The sequence below is a fragment of the Callionymus lyra genome, unplaced genomic scaffold (assembly GCF_982586985.1).
Source record: "Callionymus lyra unplaced genomic scaffold, fCalLyr1.hap1.1 HAP1_SCAFFOLD_48, whole genome shotgun sequence".
NCBI lineage: Eukaryota > Metazoa > Chordata > Actinopteri > Syngnathiformes > Callionymidae > Callionymus > Callionymus lyra.
In genome coordinates this window covers 497,501-507,500 of record NW_028258562.1, presented here as the reverse complement: position 1 = coordinate 507,500, position 10,000 = coordinate 497,501, and the positions used below count along the sequence as shown (strand labels likewise).

The following is a 10,000-nucleotide window of genomic DNA, read 5'->3' as shown; positions in this document are numbered from 1 at the left end:
GAACATTTTCAACACTTTGGGGCATTTTTAAACACTTTAGCCTTTTTTTCCCTCTCCCACCCACAATCCCTCCTCCTGCGGGGATGGAGAACCAGGGGCCTGGGTGACATCCTCATGCGGGGATGGGGTACCAGGAGGCTGGGGAACATTTTCAACACTTTGGGGCATTTTTAAACACTTTGCTCTTTTTTTCCCCTCTCCCACCCACAATCCCTCCTCCTGCGGGGATGGAGAACCAGGGGCCTGGGTGACATCCTCATGCGGGGATGGGGTACCAGGAGGCCGGGGAACATTTTCAACACTTTGGGGCATTTTTAAACACTTTAGCCTTTTTTTCCCTCTCCCACCCACAATCCCTCCTCCTGCGGGGATGGAGAACCAGGGGCCTGGGTGACATCCTCATGCGGGGATGGGGTACCAGGAGGCCGGGGAACATTTTCAACACTTTGGGGCATTTTTAAACACTTTGCTCTTTTTCCCCCTCTCCCAACCAGGGGGCCTGGGGAGCCTCCTCCTGCGGGGATGGGGAACCAGGGGCCTGGGGAACATTTTCAACACTTTGGGGCATTTTTAAACACTTTGCTCTTTTTCCCCCTCTCCCAACCAGGGGGCCTGGGGAGCCTCCTCCTGCGGGGATGGGGAACCAGGGGCCTGGGGAACATTTTCAACACTTTGGGGCATTTTTAAACACTTTGCTCTTTTTCCCCCTCTCCCAACCAGGGGGCCTGGGGAGCCTCCTCCTGCGGGGATGGGGAACCAGGGGCCTGGGGAACATTTTCAACACTTTGGGGCATTTTTAAACACTTTGCTCTTTTTCCCCCTCTCCCAACCAGGGGGCCTGGGGAGCCTCCTCCTGCGGGGATGGGGAACCAGGGGCCTGGGGAACATTTTCAACACTTTGGGGCATTTTTAAACACTTTGCTCTTTTTCCCCCTCTCCCAACCAGGGGGCCTGGGGAGCCTCCTCCTGCGGGGATGGGGAACCAGGGGCCTGGGGAACATTTTCAACACTTTGGGGCATTTTTAAACACTTTGGTCTTTTTCCCCCCTCTCCCAACCAGGGGGCCTGGGGAGCCTCCTCCTGCGGGGATGGGGAACCAGGGGCCTGGGGAACATTTTCAACACTTTGGGGCATTTTTAAACACTTTGCTCTTTTTCCCCCTCTCCCAACCAGGGGGCCTGGGGAGCCTCCTCCTGCGGGGATGGGGAACCAGGGGCCTGGGGAACATTTTCAACACTTTGGGGCATTTTTAAACACTTTGCTCTTTTTCCCCCTCTCCCAACCAGGGGGCCTTGGGAGCCTCCTCCTGCGGGGATGGGGAACCAGGGGCCTGGGGAACATTTTCAACACTTTGGGGCATTTTTAAACACTTTGCTCTTTTTCCCCCTCTCCCAACCAGGGGGCCTGGGGAGCCTCCTCCTGCGGGGATGGGGAACCAGGGGCCTGGGGAACATTTTCAACACTTTGGGGCATTTTTAAACACTTTGCTCTTTTTCCCCCTCTCCCAACCAGGGGGCCTGGGGAGCCTCCTCCTGCGGGGATGGGGAACCAGGGGCCTGGGGAACATTTTCAACACTTTGGGGCATTTTTAAACACTTTGCTCTTTTTCCCCCTCTCCCAACCAGGGGGCCTTGGGAGCCTCCTCCTGCGGGGATGGGGAACCAGGGGCCTGGGGAACATTTTCAACACTTTGGGGCATTTTTAAACACTTTGCTCTTTTTCCCCCTCTCCCAACCAGGGGGCCTGGGGAGCCTCCTCCTGCGGGGATGGGGAACCAGGGGCCTGGGGAACATTATTCAACACTTTGGGGCATTTTTAAACACTTTGCTCTTTTTCCCCCTCTCCCAACCAGGGGGCCTGGGGAGCCTCCTCCTGCGGGCATGGAGAACCAGGGGGCCTGGGGAGCCTCCTCCTGCGGGGATGGAGAACCAGGGGGCCTGGGGAGCCTCCTCCTGCGGGGATGGAGAACCAGGGGGCCTGGGGAGCCTCCTCCTGCGGGGATGGAGAACCAGGGGCCTGGGGAGCCTCCTCCTGCGGGGATGGAGAACCAGGGGGCCTGGGGAGCCTCCTCCTGCGGGCATGGAGAACCAGGGGGCCTGGGGAGCCTCCTCCTGCGGGGATGGGGAACCAGGGGGCCTGGGGAGCCTCCTCCTGCGGTGATGGAGAACCAGGGGGCCTGGGGAGCCTCCTCCTGCGGGCATGGAGAACCAGGGGGCCTGGGGAGCCTCCTCCTGCGGGGATGGAGAACCAGGGCGCCTGGGGAGCCTCCTCCTGCGGGGATGGAGAACCAGGGGCCTGGGGAGCCTCCTCCTGCGGGGATGGAGAACCAAGGGGCCTGGGGAGCCTCCTCCTGCGGGCATGGAGAACATGGGGGCCTGGGGAGCCTCCTCCTGCGGGGATGGAGAACCAGGGGGCCTGGGGAGCCTCCTCCTGCGGGGATGGAGAACCAGGGGGCCTGGGGAGCCTCCTCCTGCGGGCATGGAGAACCAGGGGGCCTGGGGAGCCTCCTCCTGCGGGGATGGAGAACCAGGGGGCCTGGGGAGCCTCCTCCTGCGGTCATGGGGAACCAGGGGCCTGGGGAGCCTCCTCCTGCGGGCATGGAGAACCAGGGGGCCTGGGGAGCCTCCTCCTGCGGGGATGGGGAACCAGGGGGCCTGGGGAGCCTCCTCCTGCACCAGGGGGCCTGGGGAGCCTCCTCCTGCGGGGATGGGGAACCAGGGGGCCTGGGGAGCCTCCTCCTGCGGTGATGGGGAACCATGGGGCCTGGGGAGCCTCCTCCTGCGGGGATGGGGAACCAGGGGGCCTGGGGAGCCTCCTCCTGCGGGGATGGGGAACCAGGGGCCTGGGGAGCCTCCTCCTGCACCAGGGGGCCTGGGGAGCCTCCTCCTGCGGGGATGGGGAACCAGGGGGCCTGGGGAGCCTCCTCCTGCGGGGATGGGGAACCAGGGGCCTGGGGAGCCTCCTCCTGCACCAGGGGGCCTGGGGAGCCTCCTCCTGCGGGGATGGGGAACCAGGGGGCCTGGGGAGCCTCCTCCTGCGGGGATGGGGAACCAGGGGCCTGGGGAACATTTTCAACACTTTGGGGCATTTCACAAGCGCTTCCCTCGCTTACGGCCACACCACCCTGAATGAGCCCGATCTCGTCTGATCTCGGAAGCCAAGCAGGGTCGGGCCCAGTTAGTACTTGGATGGGAGACCGCCTGGGAATACTGGGTGCTGTAAGCATTTTTTTTTGCCATTATTTGTGGGTCAGAAAGTGAGAAAAGTGACCTAAAATAGAACCGGGACTAGGCGGCAGTTCCCCCCACCAGGCGGCGGCATTTGGGGCATTATTTGTGGGTCAGAAAGTGAGAAAAGTGACCTAAAATAGAACCGGGACTAGGCGGCAGTTCCCCCCACCAGGCGGCGGCATTTGGGGCATTATTTGTGGGTAAGAAAGTGAGAAAAGTGACCTAAAATAGAACCGGGACTAGGCGGCAGTTCCCCCCACCAGGCGGCGGCATTTGGGGCATTATTTGTGGGTCAGAAAGTGAGAAAAGTGACCTAAAATAGAACCGGGACTAGGCGGCAGTTCCCCCCACCAGGCGGCGGCATTTGGGGCATTATTTGTGGGTAAGAAAGTGAGAAAAGTGACCTAAAATAGAACCGGGACTAGGCGGCAGTTCCCCCCACCAGGCGGCGGCATTTGGGGCATTATTTGTGGGTCAGAAAGTGAGAAAAGTGACCTAAAATAGAACCGGGACTAGGCGGCAGTTCCCCCCACCAGGCGGCGGCATTTGGGGCATTATTTGTGGGTCAGAAAGTGAGAAAAGTGACCTAAAATAGAACCGGGACTAGGCGGCAGTTCCCCCCACCAGGCGGCGGCATTTGGGGCATTATTTGTGGGTAAGAAAGTGAGAAAAGTGACCTAAAATAGAACCGGGACTAGGCGGCAGTTCCCCCCACCAGGCGGCGGCATTTGGGGCGTTATTTGTGGGTAAGAAAGTGAGAAAAGTGACCTAAAATAGAACCGGGACTAGGCGGCAGTTCCCCCACCAGATGGCGGCATTTGGGGACCCGTAGTGTGGGCAGAAAACTCACCAAAGTGACTTAAAATAGAACCGGTGCAGGCGGCATGTCCCCCCACCAGATGGCGGCATTTGGGGACCCGTAGTGTGGGCAGAAAACTCACCAAAGTGACTTAAAATAGAACCGGTGCAGGCGGCATGTTCCCCCACCAGATGGCGGCATTTGGGGACCCGTAGTGTGGGCAGAAAACTCACCAAAGTGACTTAAAATAGAACCGTTGCAGGCGGCATGTTCCCCCACCAGATGGCGGCATTTGGGGACCCGTAGTGTGGGCAGAAAACTCACCAAAGTGACTTAAAATAGAACCGGTGCAGGCGGCATGTTCCCCCACCAGATGGCGGCATTTGGGGAGCCGTAGTGTGGGCAGAAAACTCACCAAAGTGACTTAAAATAGAACCGGTGCAGGCGGCATGTTCCCCCACCAGATGGCGGCATTTGGGGACCCGTAGTGTGGGCAGAAAACTCACCAAAGTGACTTAAAATAGAACCGGTGCAGGCGGCATGTTCCCCCACCAGATGGCGGCATTTGGGGACCTGCAGTGTGGGTAGAAAACTCACCAAAGTGTCCTAAAATAGAACCGGGACCAGGGGGCCTCTTCCCCCACCAGGTGGCGGGCTTGGGGGGCTTGGTTTCCGGGTAGAAAACTCACCAAAGTGTCCTAAAATAGAACCGGGACCAGGGGGCATGTTCCCCCACCAGGCGGCGGGCTTGGGGGGCTTGGTTTGCGGGTAGAAAACTCACCAAAGTGTCCTAAAATAGAACCGGGACCAGGGGGCATGTTCCCCCACCAGGCGGCGGGCTTGGGGGGCTTGGTTTGCGGGTAGAAAACTCACCAAAGTGTCCTAAAATAGAACCGGGACCAGGGGGCATGTTCCCCCACCAGGCGGCGGGCTTGGGGGGCTTGGTTTGCGGGTAGAAAACTCACCAAAGTGTCCTAAAATAGAACCGGGACCAGGGGGCCTCTTCCCCCACCAGGCGGCGGGCTTGGGGGGGCTTGGTTTGCGGGTAGAAAACTCACCAAAGTGACCTAAAATAGAACCGGGCTAGGCGGCATGTTCCCCCACCAGGCGGCGGGCTTGGGGGGCTTGGTTTGCGGGTAGAAAACTCACCAAAGTGTCCTAAAATAGAACCGGGACCAGGGGGCATCTTCCCCCACCAGGCGGCGGGCTTGGGGGGCTTGGTTTGCGGGTAGAAAACTCACCAAAGTGTCCTAAAATAGAACCGGGACCAGGGGGCCTCTTCCCCCACCAGGCGGCGGGCTTGGGGGGCTTGGTTTGCGGGTAGAAAACTCACCAAAGTGACCTAAAATAGAACCGGGCCAGGCGGCATGCTCCCCCACCAGGCGGCGGGCTTGGGGGGCTTGGTTTGCGGGTAGAAAACTCACCAAAGTATCGGCAAAATAGAACCAGGGAAGGGGGGGATGTCGGTCACAAGGTGCCCGAGTCAGAGAACCAGGAAAACGGACATAAATCCAGAAAACCTCGGTGTCTGACTGCTCCTCAAAAAGTGGTCTTTTTGATGTCACGAGCGCAACCACCTAGAGGTTAATGGGGAGGGATGGTGTGAGCGCAAACGGATTTTTCCTAAGTGTGACTGCTCCTCAAAAAGTGGTCTTTTTGATGTCACGAGCGCAACCACCTAGAGGTTAATGGGGAGGGATGGTGTGAGCGCAAACGGATTTTTCCTAAGTGTGACTGCTCCTCAAAAAGTGGTCTTTTTGATGTCACGAGCGCAACCACCTAGAGGTTAATAGGGAGCGAGTACAACAGGGGAGGGAGTGAATGGGCTCGGACTGTGGCCGAGCCTGGTGCCTCAAAATCGGACAAGGTTGGACTGGAAGCCCGCTGAGAACTCTGGTTCTTTTGCCAGACGAAACGAATTTTTTCCGAGTGTGACTGCTCTGCAAAAAGTGGTCTTTTTGATGTCACGAGCGCAACCACCTAGAGGTTAATGGGGAGGGAGTGGAAAAAACGACAAAGTGTTGAGCTCCGGACCGGGATGGCGGGCGACTCGAGCGGTCATGCCCGACTTTGAGACACTTTGTCGCGGTCATGCGAGCGACCTCCACTGCTCCCCGGAGGTGCCCCGGACCGGGTTGGCGGGTGACTCGAGCGGTCGTGCCCGACTTTGAGACACTTTGTCGCGGTCATGCGGGCGTCCTCCGCCGGTCCCCGGAGGTGCCCCGGACCGGGTTGGCGGGTGACTCGAGCGGTCATGCCCGACTTTGAGACACTTTGTCGCGGTCATGCGGGCGTCCTCCGCCGGTCCCTGGAGGTGCCCCGGACCGGGTTGGCGGGTGACTCGAGCGGTCGTGCCCGACTTTGAGACACTTTGTCGCGGTCATGCGGGCGTCCTCCGCCGGTCCCTGGAGGTGCCCCGGACCGGGTTGGCGGGTGACTCGAGCGGTCGTGCCCGACTTTGAGACACTTTGTCGCGGTCATGCGGGCGTCCTCCGCCGGTCCCCGGAGGTGCCCCGGACCGGGTTGGCGGGTGACTCGAGCGGTCATGCCCGACTTTGAGACACTTTGTCGCGGTCATGCGGGCCTCCTCCGCCGGTCCCTGGAGGTGCCCCGGACCGGGTTGGCGGGTGACTCGAACGGTCATGCCCGACTTTGAGACACTTTGTCGCGGTCATGCGGGCGTCCTCCGCCGGTCCCTGGAGGTGCCCCGGACCGGGTTGGCGGGTGACTCGAGCGGTCGTGCCCGACTTTGAGACACTTTGTCGCGGTCATGCGAGCGACCTCCGCCGGTCCCCGGAGGTTCCCCGGACCGGGTTGGCGGGTGACTCGAACGGTCGTGCCCGACTTTGAGACACTTTGTCGCGGTCATGCGGGCGTCCTCCGCCGGTCCCTGGAGGTGCCCCGGACCGGGTTGGCGGGTGACTCGAGCGGTCGTGCCCGACTTTGAGACACTTTGTCGCGGTCATGCGGGCGTCCTCCGCCGGTCCCTGGAGGTGCCCCGGACCGGGTTGGCGGGTGACTCGAGCGGTCATGCCCGACTTTGAGACACTTTGTCGCGGTCATGCGGGCGTCCTCCGCCGGTCCCTGGAGGTGCCCCGGACCGGGTTGGCGGGTGACTCGAGCGGTCATGCCCGACTTTGAGACACTTTGTCGCGGTCATGCGGGCGTCCTCCGCCGGTCCCTGGAGGTGCCCCGGACCGGGTTGGCGGGTGACTCGAGCGGTCGTGCCCGACTTTGAGACACTTTGTCGCGGTCATGCGGGCGTCCTCCGCCGGTCCCTGGAGGTGCCCCGGACCGGGTTGGCGGGTGACTCGAGCGGTCATGCCCGACTTTGAGACACTTTGCCGCGGTCATGCGGGCGACCTCCGCCGGTCCCTGGAGGTGCCCCGGACCGGGTTGGCGGGTGACTCGAGCGGTCGTGCCCGACTTTGAGACACTTTGCCGCGGTCATGCGGGCGACCTCCGCCGGTCCCTGGATGTCGGGCTCCAGTGAGGTCGGCGGGGGAAGGCTCGGGCTGAGGCCGACTTCGGTGCCTCAAAGTCGGACAAGGTTGGATTGGAAGTCCGCTGTGTTGAGGACCAGTGGCATTCGGCGGTGGAACGCTCAGAACTTGGCCGACATCGGTGCCTCAACGTCGGACAAGGTTGGAGTGGATGACCGCTGATAACTCTGGTTCTTTTGCCAGACGAAAGAAATTTTTCCCGAGTGTGACTGCTCTGAAAAAAGTGGTCTTTTTGATGTCACGAGCGCAACCACCTAGAGGTTAATAGGGAGGCACCATAACAGGAGAGGGAGTGAAAAGGCTCGGACGGTGGCCGAGCCTGGTGCCTCAAAATCGGACAAGGTTGGAGTGGATGACCGCTGAAAACTCTGGTTCTTTTGCCAGACGAAAGAAATTTTTTCCGAGTGTGACTGCTCTGAAAAAAGTGGTCTTTTTGATGTCACGAGCGCAACCACCTAGAGGTTAATAGGGAGGCACCATAACAGGAGAGGGAGTGAAAAGGCTCGGACGGTGGCCGAGCGTGGTGCCTCAAAATCGGACAAGGTTGGAGTGGATGACCGCTGAAAACTCTGGTTCTTTTGCCAGACGAAAGAATTTTTTTCCGAGTGTGACTGCTCTGAAAAAAGTGGTCTTTTTGATGTCACGAGCGCAACCACCTAGAGGTTAATAGGGAGGCACCATAACAGGAGAGGGAGTGAAAAGGCTCGGACGGTGGCCGAGCCTGGTGCCTCAAAATCGGACAAGGTTGGAGTGGATGACCGCTGAAAACTCTGGTTCTTTTGCCAGACGAAAGAAATTTTTCCCGAGTGTGACTGCTCTGCAAAAAGTGGTCTTTTTGATGTCACGAGCGCAACCACCTAGAGGTTAATAGGGAGGCACCATAACAGGAGAGGGAGTGAAAAGGCTCGGAGGGTGGCCGAGCCTGGTGCCTCAAAATCGGACAAGGTTGGAGTGGATGACCGCTGAAAACTCTGGTTCTTTTGCCAGACGAAAGAAATTTTTCCCGAGTGTGACTGCTCTGCAAAAAGTGGTCTTTTTGATGTCACGAGCGCAACCACCTAGAGGTTAATAGGGAGGCACCACAACAGGAGAGGGAGTGAAAAGGCTCGGAGGGTGGCCGAGCCTGGTGCCTCAAAATCGGACAAGGTTGGAGTGAATGACCGCTGAACACTCTGGTTCTTTTGCCAGACGAAAGAAATTTTTTCCGAGTGTGACTGCTCTGCAAAAAGTGGTCTTTTTGATGTCACGAGCGCAACCACCTAGAGGTTAATAGGGAGGCACCATAACAGGAGAGGGAGTGAAAAGGCTCGGAGGGTGGCCGAGCCTGGTGCCTCAAAATCGGACAAGGTTGGAGTGGATGGCCGCTGAAAACTCTGGTTCTTTTGCCTGACGAAAGAAATTTTTTCCGAGTGTGACTGCTCTGCAAAAAGTGGTCTTTTTGATGTCACGAGCGCAACCACCTAGAGGTTAATAGGGAGGCACCATAACAGGAGAGGGAAGGAAAAGGCTCGGAGGGTGGCCGAGCCTGGTGCCTCAAAATCGGACAAGGTTGGAGTGGATGACCGCTGAAAACTCTGGTTCTTTTGCCTGACGAAAGAAATTTTTTCCGAGTGTGACTGCTCTGCAAAAAGTGGTCTTTTTGATGTCACGAGCGCAACCACCTAGAGGTTAGTAGGGAGGCACCATAACAGGAGAGGGAGTGAAAAGGCTCGGAGGGTGGCCGAGCCTGGTGCCTCAAAGTCGGACAAGGTTGGAGTGGATGGCCGCGGAGAACTCTGGTTCTTTTGCCTGACGAAAGAAATTTTTTCCGAGTGTGACTGCTCCTCAAAAAGTGGTCTTTTTGATGTCACGAGCGCAACCACCTAGAGGTTAATAGGGAGGCACCATAACAGGAGAGGGAGTGAAAAGGCTCGGAGGGTGGCCGAGCCTGGTGCCTCAAAGTCGGACAAGGTTGGAGTGGATGGCCGCGGAGAACTCTGGTTCTTTTGCCTGACGAAAGAAATTTTTTCCGAGTGTGACTGCTCTGCAAAAAGTGGTCTTTTTGATGTCACGAGCGCAACCACCTAGAGGTTAATAGGGAGGCACCATAACAGGAGAGGGAAGGAAAAGGCTCGGAGGGTGGCCGAGCCTGGTGCCTCAAAGTCGGACAAGGTTGGAGTGGATGGCCGCGGAGAACTCTGGTTCTTTTGCCTGACGAAAGAAATTTTTTCCGAGTGTGACTGCTCCTCAAAAAGTGGTCTTTTTGATGTCACGAGCGCAACCACCTAGAGGTTAATAGGGAGGCACCATAACAGGAGAGGGAAGGAAAAGGCTCGGAGGGTGGCCGAGCCTGGTGCCTCAAAGTCGGACAAGGTTGGAGTGGATGGCCGCGGAGAACTCTGGTTCTTTTGCCTGACGAAAGAAATTTTTTCCGAGTGTGACTGCTCTTCAAAAAGTGGTCTTTTTGATGTCACGAGCGCAACCACCTA

General features: G+C 58.6%; 1 non-coding gene across 1 annotated transcript; it reads left to right on the top strand.

The window, feature by feature from the left end:
- The first annotated feature begins 3,106 nt into the window (after positions 1-3,106).
- Positions 3,107-3,225, top strand: LOC148058764 (5S ribosomal RNA). Its single transcript, XR_015709628.1, has one exon. It is a non-coding gene; the product is annotated as a 5S ribosomal RNA (ribosomal RNA).
- The last annotated feature ends 6,775 nt before the right edge of the window (positions 3,226-10,000 follow it).